A 22,750-nucleotide genomic window follows, 5' to 3' on the forward strand; every position below is an offset into this window, starting at 1 on the left:
GGGGGTGGGGGTGGGGGTGGGGAAATGGGTGAAGGTGATCAAAGGCTACAAACGTCACGGTGTAAAGTAAATAAGTCCTGGGAATATAATGTACAGCATGATGACTATAGTTAATAATATTGTATTACATATTTGAAAGTTGCTAAGAGAGCAGATCTTGAAAGATAAAAACTTTTTTGTAACTATGTATGGTGATGGATGTTAACTAGACTTACTGTGGTGATCATTTTGCAATGTATACAAATACTGAATCATTATGTTGTACACCTGAAACTCAAATGATGTTATATGTCAACTACACCTCAATTAAAAAACAAAACAAAACAAACATGGGCTCTAGAGTCAGAGATCCTGGGATGAAATTCTGTCACTGTGCCTCTGTTTCTCCCTCAGAATAAATAAGAATAACAATGGCATATTATCATAAGTATATTATCAGGATTAAATGAAGCGATAAGTGCCAATATTCAATGTGTAAAGATTGGCACTAAGTACTCCATAATCACTAGATATTTTCTATTACTTAATAGTAACAATAGAAGCCATAAAGAGTGAAATAATACCCTCCAAAGCCTAAGAGAAAATAAATCTCATTCAAGAATAGTATATCTAGCAAAGCTATTCTTCAAGAGTACGGTTGAAACAAAGTCGCCTTTAGATAAATAAAAGCCAAGACTTTTACTAAAGGACTTTTACTAATGGGTGTATTTCAGAGAGAAAGGAAATAATCCCAGAAAAAAAAAACATCTGTGATATAACAAAACAAAATATAAGTAAATACAAGTAATTTGTATCCATATAAAGTAATAAGGATAAGTAAGCTATACTTCCGGCACGACACAGTGAGGAGGCTGGCAAATTTCTTCCCCGCACAGCAACAATACAGCAGGACAAGTACTTCAACACAACCATGTCAGTGCTCTGGAAATCAACTAGAGGCAAAGAAGCAAAACTTTTAAAGTAAAATGGGGAGTGGGCCAGTTCTTGAAAGGAACATAAAATGTCTACGCTTCTCATAGACGCGATGCCATTCTAGGACACTCTTTAGCTATCTTGATTAAAAACAACTCAAATATTATGAAGGGGTAAGAGCATCTCCATGGCTATAAATCATTACCTTGTTTTTGTTTAAACAACCTTAGCAGAGAGGCAAACTGTGGTAGCAACTGCTTACCCCAAACACAAATATCAGTCAACAATCATCTGGTGCTCATCACGGCTCCTTCCCCACCTCTCTGGCTTCTAAGCAGCCCTTTAGAAAGTAAAGGCTGCGTGTTTTCAGACAGGGTCCTATGGTTTGCTCCTGATGTGTCATGTACTGTGGTCCAGCAGCACCAGATGATCTGTTATTATGTACCAAAGCAGCAGAACCTTGTGGTTACAGGATGTGAGGAGGAATCAGAGCCTTCTCAGTTCTATTCCTGGACCTACTACTTACTTGGTCCTGTGGTTTGGGGCTGGTTACAATTTCTCTGTGGTTAAAATGAAATCCTCACAATATGGCTTGCCTTCAGTGTTTAGGATACAACGTGGTCAGGCTATGAATTTATAATGTTTTCTAAGTGAAGTCTGGGAATAGGCATAGGTAGTAAAAGGGTGCACAAGATACCTCATCATTTACAAAAGGATATTTTAGAATCATCCCCTGGAGAATACTGCCTATCAGTTTTCATTTCATGAATTTTCTCTACTTGGTAATTAACTCTGATTTGAGTCCTAAAGATATAGGGAGAGGCACCCTGAATTCATTTTGTGATACAAGCATCTTGCATCATATAATAAAAGAAAGCCATGGAAGGGATATTTTGTTCCAGATTGAACCAGCCTTGTCGCTACGAAATTATAAGCAGTGGAACACAAGGACGTTAGCCAACTGGACTCTACATGACTATGAAAAGAACCTACTATTTTATGATCAAAATATCACATAAAATAGTGGGTGTAAATGGTTTTAGAAGTTAACAGAAATACCACCCATAAAATTAACATGTAAAAACTGCAGAGAACTTTCTCTTGTGGCATTGTTAAATTAGACAAAACCCTAATTACAGTGACGGCACTTACTAAGGGCCAGGCACAGTGCTCCACATTTATAGGGATTACCTCCTTTAACTCTCAGCAGCCCAGGGAGGAAGGTAGTTATTACCCATTTTATGCATGAAGGAACTGGAGCTCAGAGAGATTAGGGCCATGGTTGAGTTCATGCTGCTAATAAGTTGTAGGACCTGGACTGAACCACAGGGTCCATGGTTTTAACAACTTTATATACTGGCTTCCACAGAGCACCAATGTTGCCATCAGTGAAGTGAACAGTATGTTTAGAAAGAAAAGGACTGTAATGATAAAATAAGGGAGTTATAATTTTATCATAAAACTACCAAGACAGCATTTGTATGTATTCCGTATACAAGGTATTTTTATAACAGAAAGTATATGGACAGATGTTGGTGAAAACATTAGTCTTTCTTTGGTTATAAACTATCAAGAATTCACTGTAATCAGGTCGACCAAACACATTTTGATTTAATGAAATTTTTTTTTAGTATTTATTACATACATGGCACTATGCAGCACTCAAGATCCAGAGCATTTTACCTCTGATGGGTACCTTAGCGATAACGTATTACTCACTTTTAAAAATGTAACTGAGCAAACTGAGCAGTAAATAGGAAACACGGATCTTGCCCTTAAAATGCTTACAGTCTCATTGGGAAGACAAAAGATACAAGCAGAAAATTTAAAGAAGGTTCAAATTAAAAGCAAAACCAGCGGTACACAAAGAGATCACTATAGGATTTAGGGAAGACAACATGAATTAGGTTGAGGCTTAAACAGGGCCCTTGGTAGGATTCCAATGGGGAAAAGAGTGAGGTGGGGAAAAAAACCAAAGAGGTCTCAGAGTTTGTGCTGGAGGACCCTGAGGACAACAGTTTGAGGAACTTTAGAAGATCAACATTGGTCGCTGAATTTCAGATTATGAATAGTCTTGAATGCCAGGATAAGGAATTTGAAGTTGACTGAAGTTCTCTTTGGCCAAGAACCACTCAAGTTTAATTCTTCCTTGTCGGTAAGAATTAAGAACAGAAATGTGTTCACTCATTTGTTAACCCACTGTAAACCAGTTCCTACAACTTTACTTCTGTATTATTTTCTAACACTTAGATATACCTTTCATTTCTCTTATCATTCTTTCTGTTATATTTTGCTGACACCTCTTAATTATTCCCTGTGACACTGGAAATTATAAACATTCAGCAGTAATCATCCTTTCTTTCCTTCTTTTCCTCCTATAATCTTCCCTTATCAAGTTCACCTATTCCTAGGGATTCAGTAATCATCTTTAGATGAATAACTTCTAAATCTATAATCTCTGTTGCTAATCTTTCAAAGAAACTCCAACTCCACGTAGCCTAAAGGATAGTAAGAAAGATGTGGAGACATATTATATTATGAATTTTTTTTAATGAGAAATACATGTTAATAAGATAATATTTTAATATATTGTTAACCATTCTTACTCAGTTATTTATAGTATCAGAAGTATTTATAGTATCAAAAAATTCACAACTTTTTTACACCAAGGACAAACAATGAAACGTAAACAAAATGAAACCATTTTCTTAGGCTGTCATCTACTTGTCAAAAGACAGCAGGGTTTGCTAAAATTTAAGTTCCTTAAAATTCAACAAATTCTGAAACTGCATTTATAACTAAAATTTCTATTTAGTATATTTACTAAGAAAACATTTAAAAATTACTTCTTGCCTCCAAAATCAGTGAAATCTTTTCTCTATTGATTTTAATTTTATATGTGAATATAAAACTCCTAGAAATTCTGAACTTTTTTCCTGACAAAACTTATTATCCAAACTCTCCCTATTTCCACCAATGCCAAAATACTGTAATCAATTTCTATTTTGTCTCCTACCTTACACCCTAGTGGTCAAGTTCTGTTATGCCTTTTAATGATTACACCTTTCACAGTAATTGTTAAGCTTTCTGTTCCAAGTGCCTCAATTCAAGTTCAGGCTCTTTGGACCACATCACTGCAATAGTATTGCAGTCTCCTAGTTAGTCTCCTTGCTTGTGTTTACTTCCCCACTGAAAGCAGTTTACACAGTAAAAAATTTTTTCATCCTATTTTAAAGCAGGTCTTGTGTAACGAGAGCTCTTATAAACTTATCTCCCCCATTCTCAAAAAGAAACCGTATTCTTCCTTTCTTCCCTTATTTATTCATTTATCAAATAATATACTGAGCACCTACTAGAGGTCAGGAATTGTTCTCAGTGCTGTTGACACATTCCTGCCCTCACAGAGTTTGTAGGTTTGGGGCGGACACAGTAAGTAGGAGATTATAATGCAGTGTGGTAAGTGCTGTAACAGGAAGTTCAGGATTCCAAAACAGAGCAGGGGCACCTACCCAGAATTAAGAGAATTAACAAAGGCTTTCTAGAGGAACCTAAAGCCTGAAGGATGAGTAGGAGTTTGTCAAGTTAAGAGAAAGGGAAAGAATTTGTGAGAAACAGGGAACATGCTCAAAGGCCCAGGGTTCAATAAATCATATTTATTCTGGCATATTTCAAGAACTGAAATAAATTAAATATGATTGAATCACAGGGTTTGAAGGGGAAGAGACAAGAATTAAGGCTAGAGAGGTAAGTAGGGCAAGATTATGCAGGCCGTCTAACCTGTGTTGAGGGGTCTGTATCTGATCCCAAAAATAGGATATTAAACAGGAGTGTGACATGGTCACTTTGCATTTTAGACTAACTCTGTGTGGTCAGGGTAAAGAATGGATTAGAGATGGGGAGGACCCAATGCAGGAAGTCTCCTTAGGAGGCTGCCGCAAAACCCCAGGCCTGCACCTGGAATGAGAATGCGGACAGGGAGAGGTGGGCGGATTCGAGAAGAGGAGTAGATGATGAGAGAGAAGAAATCAAGGATGAATTCCAAGTTTCTAGCTTGGGCCACTTGGTAGAGGATGGAGTATATTTAAAAAAAAAAAAAAAAAAAAAAAGGACATCTCAGGAGAAGACGCTGGTGGTTTGGTCAGGAAGATCATGAGTGCCGCTCTGGAGTGACCTCAGCCACACGCAAGCAGAGGAAGCTGTCGTGAGACATTAAAGCGTGTGACTTCAGTATGTCAGAGTCTGAGCAGCTGCCTGTGAAGATAAGGCCCATGAGGTAGCCGTGAGTGCGTGTCTAAAGTGGTATGGGCCAAAGGCCACTAGAAATGAAGATCCTAAGAACAAGAAAGGCCAACAAAACACATCATCCACACGGAAATGAAAGCAGGTTGAGAGCAAGGCTTTGAAAACAGGTAAGAGTTAGAGGAGGGCAGTTAGGAAACTGGGAGAAGATAGAGAGAAGATAAACCTAATTGGCATAAGCACCAAAGATGCCAGGGTGAGGGGCTTACATAAGGATGAAGGACTGGGCTTCCCTCGTGGTGCAGTGGTTAAGAATCCACCTGCCAATGCAGGGGACACAGGCATGAGCCCTGGTCTGGAAGCCACAGGCCCACATGCCGTGGAGCAACTAGGCCCGTGCGCCACAACTACTGAGCCTGCACTATAGAGCCCACGAGCCACAACTACTGAGCCCCTGAGCCACAGCTACTGAAGCCCACGCGCCTACAGCCCGTGCTCCGCGACAAAGACAAGCCACCGCAATGAGAAGCCCGCGCACCGCAACGAAGAGTAGCCCCGCTCGCCGCAACTAGAGAAAGCCTGCACGCAGCAACGAAGACCCAACACAGCCATAAATAAACAAATAAATAAACAAATAAATAAATATTTTTAAAAAAAGGATGAAGGACTAATAGTCTGAAAGGACAGAGGGGAGAAGGCACTGATCTCACCTCCCAACCCTAAAACACTGTGTGGACCAACAAGCATCACTCTTTGAAAGAACTGCAGGAACAGTGGAGGTCTTAAATGAGAGCCATGTTTTAGGAAAGCAAGAAGGTAAAGGGACCATCCAGTGAGGAAGTTAGGGAGCCTTTATTAAGGAACAGGTTTCCAAAGGCAGAGTGGGAAGTTTTGAGAGGGAAGGGCATGTTGGCAGTTTGGTTTAGGGGAGAGGAAATACAAAACATAAAGTATGGGGCTTCCCTGGTGGCGCAGTGGTTGAGAGTCCGCCTGCCGATGCAGGGGACGCGGGTTCGTGCCCCGGTCCGAGAAGATCCCACACGCCGCGGAGCGGCTGGGCCCGTGAGCCATGGCCGCTGAGCCTGCGCGTCCGGAGCCTGTGCCCCACAACGGGAGAGGCCACAACAGTGACAAGCCCGTGTACCGCAAAAAAAAAAAACAAAAAAAAACATAAAGTATGAAAAGGCATGAAGTATGTGAAACGGTATATGGAATTAGACAAATGAGATGTTATTTTTACATTATAACGGGAGACCAAGTATAACAAAAATATGAAGTAAGGCTTTCTAAGAATTATGTCCAGAGGCCACGTGATGGACTGCAAAGATGGAGTGCCAGGAGGTGGGTTTATGGCAGGGGGAAGGTTGCATCCTGGTGTCTATGAGTTGAGGCAACACCGGTACAGGCTCAAATCTTAAGGGCAGCTTTGGCTCTAATGGACGGATCTCTGTTTCAACATGCCATTTGTGTTTTGATCCTCCATTTCTACTCTGCACCATGTCCCATGCCCAGAAAGCCTTCACATAAAGGATGCAGAAATTCAGGAAATGCTTTTATAAACTCCATCTGCAAACTTACTATAGAGAATTAAAAGTCTCCTCAAATGCATGTTCCAGTAAATACCTTATCCCCAACCTCAATCATGTCATTTACCTCTGCAGTTTGAATCACTAAATCTGTCTGTGACTCCTTCCCAATTTAGACTAGATCAAACTGTTTATTTTTAAAAGCCAACAACTGCCACAAAACACTAGGGATCAGGTTTTGAGCAGCAGAGAGAATTGTATGTGATTTTGCTGCAGATTATCAGAGCCATAAAACTTCCAAGCTAGAAAGGTCCTTGGAGACCGGATTACAGGAGCAGACACTAGTGAGTATTGTCACCTAAGAGAAAAGCCAGGAACCCCAACTATGACAGCCACTTATGATACCAGGAGACTTTTTTGATGTAGGAAAATATCTTCTTATTTCAGACTATAAAATACAGAATATTTCCAGAGATATTTGTCACAATTTATATATTCAAGTGAATATGAACACTATCCTTTAGAGTGTCCACTTTAAGACTATTTATTTATCCAATGATGCTGCAAACTGCTCAACGACTTTCAAAGTGACTTTAAAATCAGTTTTATTACTTAGTTCTATCTTGTAGGTAATTTTCTTCCCTCTTTCTTAACTAGCAGTAAAAAAACAAAAATCTGAAGAAATATTTGGAGAACAAGAACTACATCCAAATACTGACTTGGATCAATATTCTCGTTCTGACTGTTCTCAAGAATCACTATCAGTCTCAAAGGATTTTTCTTTAAATGCCATCATTGTGCTATTTAAAAGAATCGCTATAGGTTCTAAATACAATATTCAAAGAGGCATTCCAAAAGTACTATGAACATCGGCTGTAATCACTGTACAGAGTTCCAGGGTATTAAAAAGAAAGAGAGAACACTCATCCGCATCTAACTTTTAAAGAAAAAAAAAAATCAATCACGCTACTTTATAGTGAAACCTCAAAATCGCTGTAAAAATGAAAAAGGACTTTGCATGTACCACTACTTAAAATAAAAACTTTGAACGAGATATCCATTCTTATGCCACTGAATAAGAGAAATCTATGTATATTATTCAAGAAAAATCTGAGAACTCTACGTTTGGAAATAGCTGAAGGCACAAATCCAATGTAAATTACAAATCGGGCCTCTCTGGCTCAATCGTCTGGACTAATGTCAAAGTTTGAATACTAACCATTTTCCATAATCAGAACCCACCTACCAGTAATGTGTCCTGAAGTTACGACTATTTACATTTCCATATTAATAGTATTTCTTACCGAAGTATTATTGCCTAATACTAATAAAAATGCCAAAAATATCATGTTCCCTGCTTTATTAATAAGCTCTTTTCTTCCCACATACTGGGGACCCCATGAACTAAGTTCATCATATGTTCCATTGGTCCTGAAGGTCTTTGAAGCCCAAACTGCTTTAAGATTGTTTCTATTGGCACCTGTATGGGTACATTTACCTGTATGTCAATGCCTTCTTTTCCCCTTAAAATGGTTCAATAATTAGTTGAAGTAATTTAATCTAATACACTAAAATTAGAATTCTATTGCAGAGTCCCTACTTAATTCTGAACAATTCTTAGGAACAGAACCTGACATAGTTCGAAGGATTGTTTTGACTTCCTTTTGCATTAAATCACTTTTAAATGATTCTGACTCTTTTTTGAATTAACAAGTACACATATTTCAGTCTAAGTTTTCAAGAATGCAACTCCTTCTCTGCCAAACTGACATATTTCCAAAATCTGATTTTGGACAAGAGTATAAGGAAGTATGATAACTTATCATTTGTAAACTAATGATTTTATTCTGGTATCACTGAGAAATACAAACCAAGGCAAAGTATTTCTGTGCCTAAAACAGTACTTACTGAAAAACAACACTTCAAGTGAAGCTAATTCTCTCATGGCATTAGAATCTAACTACCTGCATTTGAGTTCTGCCTCTTCATAAACTGACTCTTTTGGGTCAAATTCTCAGTTTTTCCACTACCTTTCTGAGAACTCCTTTTGCAGTTCTGAATCACTAAAAAGAATTGAAAAAATATACTCAACAGAGGTCATTAACAACACAAACCACCTATTACTATGCAAAGTATTCAGGCTTCGCAAAAGTCTGACTTTCACCAATCTGATCGGTGGAAAGTGAGGAAATAAATATCTGATAATTTTGCTCTCGGTGCAGTCCAGATGGAGAACAGTTGTAGGCTCTCTGATAAGAGATTTCTGAATAAAACTATGACTACTAATGAGGTAGGCATACATGGCAAGATATATAAATTTTGCATTGTCCAGATAGGAGTATTTCGACACACCCGTTTTTCATAGATGTGCAAGAAACATAAATACGCTGAAAAAAGATAATTACAGTTCACATGCGTAAGAGTATTAGGATTCCATTCTTACTTCTGAGCAACAGTAGACTGATAAAGTCAAGAGAATACTGAATCAGTTTCTCATAACTTCGTTCTTTTAAAATATACACATAAATACTGTATATATGTGTTCCACTTCACCATTAATAACCCACTGTGGAATATCTGGAGAACAGTAACACAGATACATGATATTTGATAACCTTTTATAATAAACCAACAGTTTCAACACCCTCCTCACTGAAACAGCCTTAACTGACCAATTCAAATGTTGCATTCTTCTTGTTTTTCACACTCCTTTAGGTTTTCTACTATGCAGTGAAACTGCCGAAAGGTACAACATTCTTCAGAAAGGAGAAAAATATTGAAAGTGGCTGGAAAATCTACATACGGGAGAATAAATAACAACATCTACAAAGTCACTTCAACAAATGAGGCACTGTAACAGTTTTATGTCAGACTAAGACTTTTTCTGTGCCTTGCTTTCTTTAAGATCAACTTTAATGACATAGGATAAAAAGCACCCATTTTAGTTATAAAATTTGATTAGTTTTGATAACTGTACACCCATCAAACCATCTCTACAAGTAAGATATGGAATATTCAAACATTCCAAAAAGCTCTCTTGTAGCCCATTCTAATCAATCCTCAGCCCAACAATGGCGCCAGACAACCACTGATCTACTTTCTATTGCTATAGATTAGTTTTGTCTTTTCCAGATTTCATATACGTGGAATAATATACAAGAAATCTTTCGTATTTGGTTTCTATAGCTCAGCTTGATTTTGGGAGATTCATCCACGCGATTGCATAAATCGATAGTTAGCTCCTTTTATTCCTTCATACTATTCCATTACACGGCTATACCACAATCTGGGTATATGATGACATCTGGACATTTGGGTTGATGGCAGTTTGGGGATCTTACAAATAAAGCTGCCATGAATAGTTTAAAGTTTTCATTTCTCCTTTGAAAATACCAGGGAATGGAATTCCTTGGTGGTATGATAGGCATATAAAAAAATGTAACTGCTGAACAGTTTTCCACAGTGGTTCTGCTGTTTTACACTCCCACCAACAATGTATAAGAGTGTCAGTTGTTGGAAATGCTCACCAACACTTGTTGTCACCAGACTTTTAAACTCTAGCCATCTAATGGGTATGTAACGGCACCTCACTTGATTTTAATTTGCATTTCCCTGATGACTACGGAGCTTACGTGTGCTTAATGATCATTGCGAAGTCTTGTTTCAAATCTTTAGGTCAACTTTAAAAATTGAGTTCTTTATCTTGAGCTGTAAGAGTTTTGATTTTTGGTTTTTTTAATATATTCTGGATAGAAGGCATTCATCAGATGTATGTATTATAACTCTTTTCCCCAATCTGTGGCTTGCTTTGTCATTTCCTGAACAGCATCTTTTGAAGAGCATCAGTTTCAATTTTCAGTTCAATTTAAAACCTTTTCATGACTTGTGCTTTCTATAAGAAATATTTGCCAAACCCAAAGGCACCAAGATTTTCTCCTATATTTTCTTTTAAAAGTTTTATAGCTTTAGCTTTACATTTAGGTCTATGACCCACTTGGAATTCATTTTTGTGGGGTAAGTATGAGATAAGGGTTGAGATTCGTTTTTTTCCTTATGGATATCTAATTGTTCCAAGACTCTTTCTTGAAAGGACTATCCTATCCCCACTGAATTACTTTGCTACTTTATCTAGAATCAATTAACCATCTGCACATGGGTCTATCTCTGGATTTTTAAATTCTTTTCCACTGATCTATTCTGCTTTATTGTTCTACTGTCTTATATCAATATCACACTATCTTGGCTTACTGCAGTTTAAGTCTTAGAATCAAGGAGTATAAGTCCTCCAACTTTATTCTTTTTTTTCAAAATTGTTTTGGCTATTCTAGGTCCTTTATATTTCCATAAACATTTTGAACCATTTTGTTAATTTCTATAAAAACCCTGCCAGGCAAAGATTTTTTAAAAAATAGATTTACGTTTTTATGTCATAAAACTTTTTAACAAAGGATTTCAGTGAAATGTCATTGATCTTCCTTGAATGGATTATTTTATTTGGATCTGTAGATAGGATGCCTGCATGTGAAAGTAAGGTGTTTTTTTGTTGTTGCTGGTTTGTTTTTTCTAAATGGTACGAGGGCCTCTCACTGTTGTGGCCTCTCCCGTTGCGGAGCACAGGCTCTGGACGCACAGGCTCAGCGGCCATGGCTCAGGGGCCCAGCCGCTCCGCGGCATGTGGGATCTTCCCAGACCGGGGCACGAACCCGTGTCCCCTGCATCGGCAGGCGGACTCTCAACCACCGCGCCACCAGGGAAGCCCTGAAAGTAAGTTTTAGATGCACACCTATGGTTTCACTACTAAATACCCACCTGTCTATTAACAAAACATTTTAACCACACAGAAAAGCATTAGAGAACATTCACTAACATCCATGTGTTCCACTACATAATTCTGTGAAATATTAACATTATGCCATCTTTATTTCAGACCACAAAAAGGTCACACATCACTTGAAACTCCCTGTGCCCCTCCTTGATCCTACTTCCCTCAGGTAACCACTCGCCTAAATTTGATGTTCATCATTCCCAGGCATGCTATACCTTTACTACAAATGTATAATATCCAAAAGCAAACATGACATTGCTTTTAAACTTTATGTACGTGGACAACTATATATGAATCTGATGGATGTTGAATGCTATCTGATCCTTGTGAAATGACAGTATGGGTGCCATGATTAAGAGCTCAGGCTGAGTTACAATGTCTCCTTTTGGAATTTTTCCCTTAATTCTCTGGTTCTTAGATATATTCCTGTGGACATACGAAACACTGGTTCATTCCATTTTTATGTACTGTACAATACTGCAAACTCTATACATATGTGTGTATATATACGGCACAAATGATCAATCCTCTTGTTTTTTTTTTTTTTTAAACAAGGAGTTTAGTTTTATTTTCTCTGTGCATTTGCAAAACACTTAGGACTGACACAGAAAAAAATCAAACCTCCTGTGAAAAAAATTACACTTACAAAAGGAGGCCTGGGAGGGATTAGCGCCTTAGCCCCTGGGAGCTACAGCAACTCTGATTGGTCCAAGGAAGGGAACAGATATTGGGAGGCTCTAACAAGAGGAAAGGCAATGAGAAATCACGAGGGAGAGGGCCTCAAAGTGGGCCTCGAGGGGGAACTGGAGGCTGGGGAGTGGGTCTGGGTGGAGGGAGGGGCCCCCGCTGGTAGCCATAGGGTGGAGGTCGTGGAGGGCCAGTGAGGCCATGAGGGGGCATCAGTGGAGGAGGTCCACGCATACCATGCGGAGACATAGGACCTGGGTGACCCATGGGAGAGCCGAACGGAGGCCCTCGGGGGGGCATGCCCATCGGAGGAGGTCCAGGATGAGGCATTCCAGGTGGCAGTCGAGGTGGTGGCTGCCCCCCAGAGCCAGGGGGCCCAGCATGGGGGTGTCCTAAGCCACGAGGGCCATGGTGGGCCAGCTGCATCTGAGACATCCCTGGATGGGGCATCCCACCCGGTGGGAATGGGTGAGGATGTGAGTGTCCATGTCCAGGATGTCCAGCCCCTGGGATTCCTGCTGATGGGGGGCCATGTCCTCCAGCTCCAGGAGGCATAGGTGGTGGGGGCATGGCTGGGGGTATCCCAGGTGGAAGGGCTCCAGGAGGCGGTACTGGTGGTGGGAAGGAGCCAGGAGGAGGCATGCCTGGTGGAGGAAGCCCAGACCCCAGTGATGATACCACAGGATTCGGAGCAGAGGGTGGAGGGGGTGCATCTGCAAACAGCTGATGAGGGCGGTCAGCCTGGGAGAGTGGGTTCTGTGCTGCCAGAAGTCGTTCAGCGGCTGAGCCATGGCGTTCACCTTTGGAGTCCTTCTTGAAAGCACAGGACACGGTGATTGGGCGGTTACAGAGGTACTGCCCATTCATGGCCTCAATCGCTGCATCCGCAGCATCAAATGAAGCAAAATTAATAAAGGCATAACCTTTGGAGTTGCCTGTGTCAGGGTCCCGCATAATCTTGGGGGTTTGTAAGATGACCCCAAAGGCGCTAAAAGTATCATGAAGCAACTTCTCGTCGATCTCTGGGTCCAGGTTCCCAATGAAAATGTTGGCCCCCACATCCAGGTTTTTGTTGTGAGCTGATGCCTTGTTCACCCGTATTGGTTTCCCATAGAGTTCGATCATGTTCACAATCTTAACGGCACAGTCAGCATCTTCCTCACTCAAGAATTCCACAAAGCCATGGCCATGGTGCTGACCAGTGACTCTATCCTTTGGCATGTGGGTGTTGACTACGGGCCCTGCCTGGAGAAATAGCTCCACAGCAGTGGTTCGCTAACCTTCTCATTGAGGCCCCCCACATACACAGTGGCATCCTGGTTCCGCTCGGAGATCGGCCCGGCCGCCATGGCGAAAAGAACTCCCGCCGTCTCCAGACAACGATCGATCAATCCTCTTGTTGACGGACATTTAGATTGCTTCCAATTTATCACCACTACAAATGCTGCTGCTGTGAACATTTCTGTACGTGTCTCCTCATGAAGGAGTTTCTCTGGGGTGCAAGTGCTGTGCAGTAGGTTACAATCAGATGATCATATATATTATATTGCCGAAGTGTTTCATGAATTTACACTCCTGCGAGCAGTAGACATATTCATCTACAGCCTCCCAAGCGTGTGGCACTGTCAGATTTAACCATTTCTGCCCATCTAATGGATGTGAAATGGCATTTGGTATCTGTGAGGTGACAGGATGATGTCGGGCAACCGTGGAAACGTGCTGCTTGGACTGCCCTTCAAGAAAGAACTTGCGTAGGAGCGCAGTCAGATAACTGTCTCCAGCCACAGCTTTAAGACGGGCCGCAGCATTCCGTGCAGGCCGTGCTCTTCCCGAGGATTCCCCAGTCAATGACAGAGCACGGCAGTAGGACTAGGGGCTGGCCATTTCCACTCAACGCGGAACTCGCTGAACAAGCAACCTCTGCTCTGCGGCTCCCACTGCGTTGGCTGAGACTTTGTCAGATATATATTACAGTCCGAGGCGTTCTCTGTCCAGTTCTGCTTCCCAGATGTGCACTGGTCTGAAGGCTTTTCCTGCCCAATCCTTCTCCCTCACAGGCATTACCCCCAATATACTCCTCATATTTCACCTCCATCTCAGGAACTGCATTATGGAAAACTCAAACTGATATCCTGATGGAGTAGATCAGCGCTCAAGCCTCTACTGAATTAAATGGCTTGAATTTATATCCCAGCTCTACGTCTTAACACCTCTGGACACTGGACAGGTTATTTATTTCCCTACACCTCAGCTTCCTCATCTTTAAAATGGGAATAATAATAGTACTTACCTCCTAGGTGTGATTAAATTAATATAAGCCCTTGGATGGAACGATCTCTGACACACAATAAGCATTCACTAAATATTAGTTTTTGTTCACCAAGTGTGATTTCCTCATTTATCACAAGAGCTGTGATTAGGCTTGGGGATATATGAAACCATGATTCAGTAAACAACGATCTGGGAACAATTTACTGGTCCTTTCCTTAGATATGTGTGTATATTTATATAGGTGTTATTCTAACATGTGGGTAAAGGTAGGGTCATCTCAAATAAAATACTCAGTGATGATAAATAGTTCCAGCCCGATTCTCTTTGTCAATGATTAATCTATATTCTAAAACTTGTTCCTCTACCATTTGTGTTTTGATTTTTTTTTTTTTTTTGCTTATAATAAAATACACAGACAAGTAACATTAAAGAATACAAACCGTAAAACTTGAGAAACATTCTTGGGAGGCTTTGATCAACTGTCTTCTCTCTAATAAACGAGTATCATATATTTGGATTTCATAGTCCACAAATCTTGAGAGTGTTGTATTAGTTTACTTAAGGGGAGATACTAAGAATCAGTTAAACAATATCATAAATTGTTTCCAAGATAATGCAGAAGTCAAAACATAGCTGGTGTTCTTTTTTAGATTGGCTTTTTTCCCCTAAAATTATTTTCCCAGAAATACACACCAGTTCCCCCTTTTTTCATCAATAACTTTCGAAAATTTACAATAATTCAAGGTCAAAATGATGTCTATCTACGAAGAAAGATCGGGAAAGAAGTGTAGTAACTAACGCATTCTTCCTGCACTCTTGTCCTCAGAGACGAGGAGAATGAGAATTCGGAGGAACATTAAGTCTTTAAGAATGACCCAGTCAAACATTTATTGTAATGAGATTCTATTCCCTATCTTCGGTTTTAAGACTAGGAGTTTGGCCAAATATAAACCTCTGAATAAGTAAATGCTTGTAAAAATAAAAGTCTCCATTAACCTTTTGAAATATTTTTTGTCTCATTCCAAAATTCTATATTTCTCCAGAGCAAGAAAAATAAACCTGTATTGTTCCAAAACCCTGGATGAAATATATACCCAGAAGTCCGGGCCTACTGACCTCTGTAATACATTTGTGCCAATAAATCATATATCCCATACTTTATCCATCCAATGGAATGAAAAACAATGCTAGACGGTGGGAGGGAGGGAGACACAAGGGAAAGAGATATGGGAACATATGTGTATGTATAACTGATTCACTTTGTTATAAAGCAGAAACTAACACACCATTGTAAAGCAATTATACTCCAATAAAGATGGAAAAAAAAATAACAATGCTAGAGCAAGTGGTAGAAAGAGAAAAAGATATACACTATCTTGTCAGTAAAATGAGTGACATTACCATACTTTGATCGATCTGCATAATAAATTCCTATTGCATTTTCTAAGACATACGTACTATTAAAATATACTTTTAACCAGGCTATATCTGCTCTTACATACTATACCTTATCTTCTAAATCACCACTCTTCATTTCTTATTGTAGTTGTTAGCTAAACTACAGAACAGATTAGGCTCCAGATTTCCAGGTGAGTGATCAAAATCCCTTTTCTCCCTAGAATTCCCTCAGAATAAAATAAAAGCTTGATCTGTATGTAGGACAAATCTCATTTAACCATTACACTGTCTTCTGCGAAAGTGATCACTACTTTAATGATTAGGAACATCTGAGAAACTGGGCTTCTCAGAACCTTGTGCTACAGTATGTTAATAGGAAGTTTGCAAAAACAGCAACTCTTGCACTTGGGTTTTGATAAACACTAGGTAAAACAAATCAGGTCTCTTCACTCAGCACTTGAGCTCTCAGAACTTTAACATACTATTATAAACTAATGATCTCTGAGAAGATGCATGATCTCAATATGTAAATTTATCATTCTTATTTAACTAAAAAATACCTCTTCGTGGCCCAAAAAGAGTTGATAAGAATACGGAAGGACCTACCCATGCAACTCCTAAAATAGGATAAGAAAGTTTCCACGTTGTTCAACAGTTTATAATAAAGATCAAAACATGTAAGAGTTAATTATTGTTCTATACTAGTAAAAAGAATAGGGATGCCATTTTTTTGGAGGGGAAATTTTAAAAATCCAAACAAGGTATATGTATCATCAATGCCAAAACACTGAGTTAATTTCAAATGAAGGAAAGGTTGTGGCTAGGCTAAGAAATTAAAAAAAAAAAATCTAACAAGGGACCCCACACAAAATTTCAGGAAAGGACCTTTTACTTTCTGGTAATACAAAATAAGAAGGTCTTAAGAAGGACCTATTTCAAGATTATTTATTGGTATAGCTCTAACTCTTTTCAAAGGTAGGCTTATTAAATAGTAAGAAACTTCACAAAGTTCCACAAAATGCAAAAGGGATAAAAATTTTTAAAGGAAGTAAGTCAACTGACAATTTATCGACATAGTTTCATGAATGCACCAAGTTTTCTTTTCCCAGGGGTGACTCTACCAGATCAGAAAAGAGGTATATAGCGGTTTAGCGGAAGAGAGGAGAACGTGGCTACAACTGAGTCACATGGAGGCTGCAACTGGTTTTCTGAAAGTTGGCAACGCTTAAATCATAAGCATATGTGGAGTGAAGAAGCCCCTGCTCTTCTCGCTCATATGAGCTGGATTAGTCACCTAGTTTTCCCGTAAGCTGACAACAATAACATTTTGTGGATTCTGTGGTATCTGGAAAAAAGGGTAACATTTATATTTTCATACCCCAAGTTAAGAAGAAATTTTTCAATAAAAGAGAAAACAGATTCAGAGCAGTGCTGGTTGTAAGCGAAGTATCAACTATGAGACATTCCAAATTCTCCACATACCAATAAAATGTAAAGACAACATGGAATGTTAGCAGACCGGAGGTTATAACTTTAAGTAAAAAATTTCAACTTCATAATCACAATATAGGCAGTAAGGACAACATTTAAAAACATGGACATCCTTAAACCAACTCATCAGATAGACTGAAAGGACCCTAGAGTTATGAATATGAAGTATCTTTGATACTTCTTAAAACAATGGCATAGAAGAAGTCTTAACACTGCCATGAAATCCTAACAAAGAGAACGATTTTTTCCTGGCACTACCTTAAGCTTCACATCGTTGTGTCAAATTTTAAAATGTTATCAATTTCCAATGTTATCGAAGATAATTTGTGTATAACATGCTTTAATTGTATCTAAACACAATATTCTAGCATAGAATACAGAAGAGAATGACGCTTTTGAAAAACAATCTGAAATGGGAGAAAGTGGAACAAAGGTTATCAGGATTAAAGTTGGAGAGACTTAAATATTATGCTTTCAAATATTCCTATGGTTCCATGTATAGGGGAAGCTGTAGGGTATAGGGGAATTACCTTTCAGGGGTCATTGGAAAAGAAAAGCGGTCAGCTACTCACTCTAGCCAGCTCCCTAAATCCAAGGATTAGATTCATACAACTAAAATCAAGATGAAGCTTTTCTCTAAAACTGAGGACATATACATCAGGCATTTACAGAATCAGTCCCTACTGACAGGTTTAGCAGGTGTATATTTAGCATATCTATATGCAAATAATTTTATGTATCTATAGTTTATACTGATATTTACCTCTTTACAGAATTAATCTTTAGATGTAGACTAATTCTATAAAAGCAACTAATAGCTCCTCAGAATAAAGGCAAAAGATAAGATATAAAGCTGCAATATTCATTTCTAAAATGAGTTTCAAATGATCTTTTAAGATAAAAAGTAAGAAAGTTTTAATGTTTTTATGAGCTAATCTTTTGCAAAACCACAGTTAAATATAAACAGTGACTAAATACATTATATGGGAATACTATTTTTTTTCTAGCTTGGATTCAAAAGAACCTTGGAGCCTTGAAGACTGCTCTTCAAGTTTTCCATTGTTACAAATTTTTAACAAAATATTTTAAAAGCCATAAAACAATCAAGCATCTCAAATCAAAACTTATATTTTCAACAAAAATCCTAAAAGTTGTCTTATTCTACAATCAAAAACAACATTCTATGATTGCAAAAAAGTTTGCCTTCTATGATGAAGCATTTTTACCTCAAAAAGATAGAGGTTAAAAAAAAAAAAGCTTGATTTTGCCTTCTACTCAATTATCCTAAAATATTCAGATGACTGATTTTACAGTGCCAAATCAGGTAACATCAACTATGACTTTTGGAAGAAAAATTATGCCTGCTGACAAGAATCCACTTCATGTTCTATGTTATGGAATGAAAGTGATATGATACCATCTCTGCTGCTTCAGTTAAGTCTTATTCTGCCAAAGCTTTCTAACTATACTCCCATGTGTGCCCTAGTGACCTCATTTGGTTAAGTGCCTGCTAATCCCTTCATGTCAAGTGTCCTATTTTTATAATTAAAAAAAAAGGGAAATTTTCAGTGGAAAAATTTTAATCCTTACCTTGCTGGCTTCACTGCTGTGTTTGGCCCCATTAACCCCTCGTTCCTGTAACGCTTATCCTTAGCCTCACCGCTACCTTTCCAGCACCTCTACTGTGCTAATAATACTCAAATATTGGTGTTTCTCAATGCTCTACTAACACGGAAATATGGAAAAGAAGAACATAAAGTTATTTTATGCATATTACCTGACTTTTTAAATTTCCATTTTGATTTCTCTTATGGTACTGATAAGTGCTCATGTCCACAGTTAAATTAAAAAGAAAAAAGGATGGAAAGTACATTTTTATTAATTTATTACCTGCAAAAAGTTCCACCTATTAGCAGATATCTACTAACCAACAGCGACAGGAAAGAGACTAATTCTAAAAATGTCTAACTTACATGTTACAATTCTTTAGCTCTACTACAAACAGTTAAGAAAGTAAAGATTTTTAGAAGGAATTCCAGTGCATTAAGTCCTAAGACAGGGAGTCATCTGTTTTTAAATAAACTGTTTTAAATAAAAATGAATCCCACCTCAAAGAAATACTTAAGAGATGAATTCCTTTAGATGAAAATACAGCAATAAACATTCTCTGAAATATAGCTTTTAATATATTTTGTGAACTAAATAATTGCAATAAGCCCAGCCATTTACATTGTCTTTTGTAAACAGAATATTTATATTCTTATATTCACTAACTGTAAGAGCCAAGATGTGTAATGCCTACCACTTAACCACTACAATTTTTTAAACACTGGGTGAAATTCAATGGTTTTTGGAATCTGAGTATAAATCTCCCAACAGGCTTACCTCCCACACTTTAATCAGCATCAACCAGTCATTCTACATTAGCAGAAAATACACCTGAAAACCAATGCTCACAGTATGGTAGCAAAGGCTCAGCTGGGCTTGTGTCAGAAAAGTTAGAAGACTATGGAATTTAAGGTAATACAAGGAGAAAGGTTCACACAGGACATGATGAGGCAAGGTCATAGTCTGGACTGTCAAACGAAAACTGAAAACAAAAATAAGATTTAGAATTTTAACTTAGTGTGCCCCAAAGCTTCCTCTTCTTCTTGGACCTCCTGCCATCTGCAACCCAGGCTTCTGAATCGGGGGTCAAGGTTTCCAGTCTGACATGCAAACAGCTTGAAAGTCGGCACTTCAGTCATTACAAGAAAAAAGCTGAACAAACTCAAAATTAATAACTCTTCTTAGCCTAATCCTGCTGCCCTGAAAACTGGAGCTACAACCCAGCAAACACAGAGAACACCAGCCTACCAGGAACAGAAGGCCAGGAGCAATGCTCCAACTACAGCCCAAACATCATGTTCAGCTTTCAACAAAAAATTATAAGGCATGATCAAAGGTAAAAAATGCAAAGCAAGCATCAGAATGAGATTCAGCTATGGTAGGGATTGTGGAATAATCAGACCAGAAACCTAAAACAACTATAGTTAATAATGCTAATGGGTCTAACAGAAAAAGCAGACAACATGCAAGGACATGTGGGTAATATAAGTGGAAAGAGGGAAACTCTAAGAAAGGGTCAAAAGAAAAGCTTGAAATCAAAATCATAGTAATTCAAATGAAGATTGCATTTGATGGGCTCATCAGTAAACTAGATATGCAGGAGGAAAGAATTCATGAGCATGAAAAAGTGTCAACAGAAACTTCCAAAATGGAAATGCAAACAGAGAAAAAGAAAAGAATAGTCAAGAAGTGTATGACAGACACTGGAGGAACAAAGATGGAAGAGTAGAAGGACGTGCTCTCACTCCCTCTTGTGAGAACACCAGAATCACAACTAGCTCCTGGGCAATCATCGACAGGAAGACACTGGAACTCACCAAAAAAGATACCCCACATCCAAAGACAAAGGAGAAGCCACATAAGATGGTAGGAGGGGCACAGTCACAATAAAATCAAATCCCGTAACTGCTGGGTGGGTGACTCACAGACTGGAGAACACTTATACCACAGAAGTCCACCACTGCAGTGAAGGTTCTGAGCCCCACATCAGGCTTCCCAATCTGGGGGTCCGGCAACGGGAGGAGGAATTCCTAGAGAAACACACTTTGAAGGCTAGTGGGATTTGATTGCAGGACTTCGACAGGACTGGGGGAAACAGAGACTCCACTCTTGGAGGGCACACACAAAGTAGTGTGTGCATCGGGACACAGGGGAAGCAGCAGTGACCCCAGGGGAGACTGAAGCAGACCTACCTGCTAGTGTTGGAGGCTCTCCTGCAGAGGCCGGGGGTGGCTGTGGCTCACCGTGGGGACAAGGGCACTGGCAGCAGAAGTTCTGGGAAGTACTCCTTGGCGTGAGCCCTCCCAGAGTCTCTCATTAGCCCCATCAAAGAGCCGAGGTCAGCTCCAGTGTTGGGTTGCCTCAGGCCAAACAACCAACAGGGAGGGAACCCAGCCCCACCCAACAGCAGTCAAGCAGATTAAAGTTTTACTGAGCTCTGCTTTTACTGTTTACTGAGCAACAGTCAGCTCTACCCACCACCAGTCCCTGCCATCAGGAAACCTGCAATAGCCTCTTAGATAGCCCCATCCACCACAGGGCAGACAGCAGAAGCAAGAAGAACTACAATCTTGTAGCCTGTGGAACAAAAACGATATTCACAGAAAGACAGACAAGATGAAAGGGCAGAGGGCTATGTGCCAGATGAAGGAACAAGATAAAACCCCAGAAAAACAAATAAATTAAGTGGAGATAGGCAACCTTCCAGAAAAAGAATTCAGAATAATGATAGTGAAGATGATCCAGGACCTCAGAAAAAGAATGCAGGCAAAGGTCGAGAAGATGCAAGAAATGATTACCAAAGACCTAGAAGAATTAAAGAACAAACAAACAGAGATGAACAATACAATAATTGAAATGAAAACTACACTAGAAGGAATCAATAGCAGAATAACTGAAGCAAAAGAACGGATAAGTGACCTGGAAGACAGAATGGTGGAATTCACTGCTGTGGAACAGAATAAAGGAAAAAGAAAGGAAAGAAATGAAGACAGCCTAAGAAAACTCTGGGACAACATTAAAGGCAACAACATTAGCATTATAGGGGTCCCAGAAGGAGGAGGGAGAGAGAAAGGACCAGAGAAAATATTTGAAGAGATTATAGTCGAAAACTTCCCTACCATGGGAAAGGAAATAGCCACCCAAGTCCAGAAAGTGCCATGAGTCCCCTACAGGATAAACCCAAGGAGAAACACGCCAAGACACATAGTAATCAAATTGGCAAAAATTAAAGACAAAGAAAAATTATTCAAAGCAGCAAGGGAAAAACAAAAAATAACTTACAAGGGAACTCCCATAAGGTTAACAGCTGATTTCCCAGCAGAAACTCTACAAGCCAGAAGGGAGTGGCATGATATACTTAAAGTGATGAAAGGGAAGAACCTACAGCCAAGATTACTCTACCTGGCAAGGATCTCGATCAGATTCGATGGAGAAATCAAAAGCTTTACAGACAAGCAAAAGCTAAGAGAATTCAGCACCACCAAACCAGCTCTACAACAAACGCTAAAGGAACTTCTCTAAGTGGGAAACACAAAAGAACAAAAGGACCTACAAAAACAAACCCAAAACAATTAAGAAAATGGTCATAGGAATATACATATCGATAATTACCTTAAACATGAATGGATTAAATGCTCCAGTGGAAAGACACAGGCTTGCTGAATGGATACAAAAACAAGACCCATATATATGCTGTCTACAAGAGACCCACTTCAGACCTAGGGACACATACAGACTAAGTGAGGGGAAGGAAAAAGATATTCCATGCAAATGGAAATCAGAAGAAAGCTGG

The 22,750-nt window shown here is 39.2% G+C and overlaps 1 protein-coding gene and 1 pseudogene across 3 annotated transcripts in view; both read right to left on the reverse strand.

Moving 5' to 3' along the window:
• ME1 (malic enzyme 1) overlaps positions 1-22,750 on the reverse strand; it is a 198,006-nt gene that overhangs the window by 52,391 nt on the left and 122,865 nt on the right. The gene's annotated exons all lie outside the window — the stretch shown is intronic.
• LOC101327514 (splicing factor 3B subunit 4 pseudogene) lies at positions 11,433-14,799 on the reverse strand (annotated as a pseudogene).

Source organism: Tursiops truncatus, chromosome 12 (genome assembly GCF_011762595.2).
Source record: "Tursiops truncatus isolate mTurTru1 chromosome 12, mTurTru1.mat.Y, whole genome shotgun sequence".
In the NCBI taxonomy this organism is placed as follows: Eukaryota; Metazoa; Chordata; class Mammalia; order Artiodactyla; family Delphinidae; genus Tursiops; species Tursiops truncatus.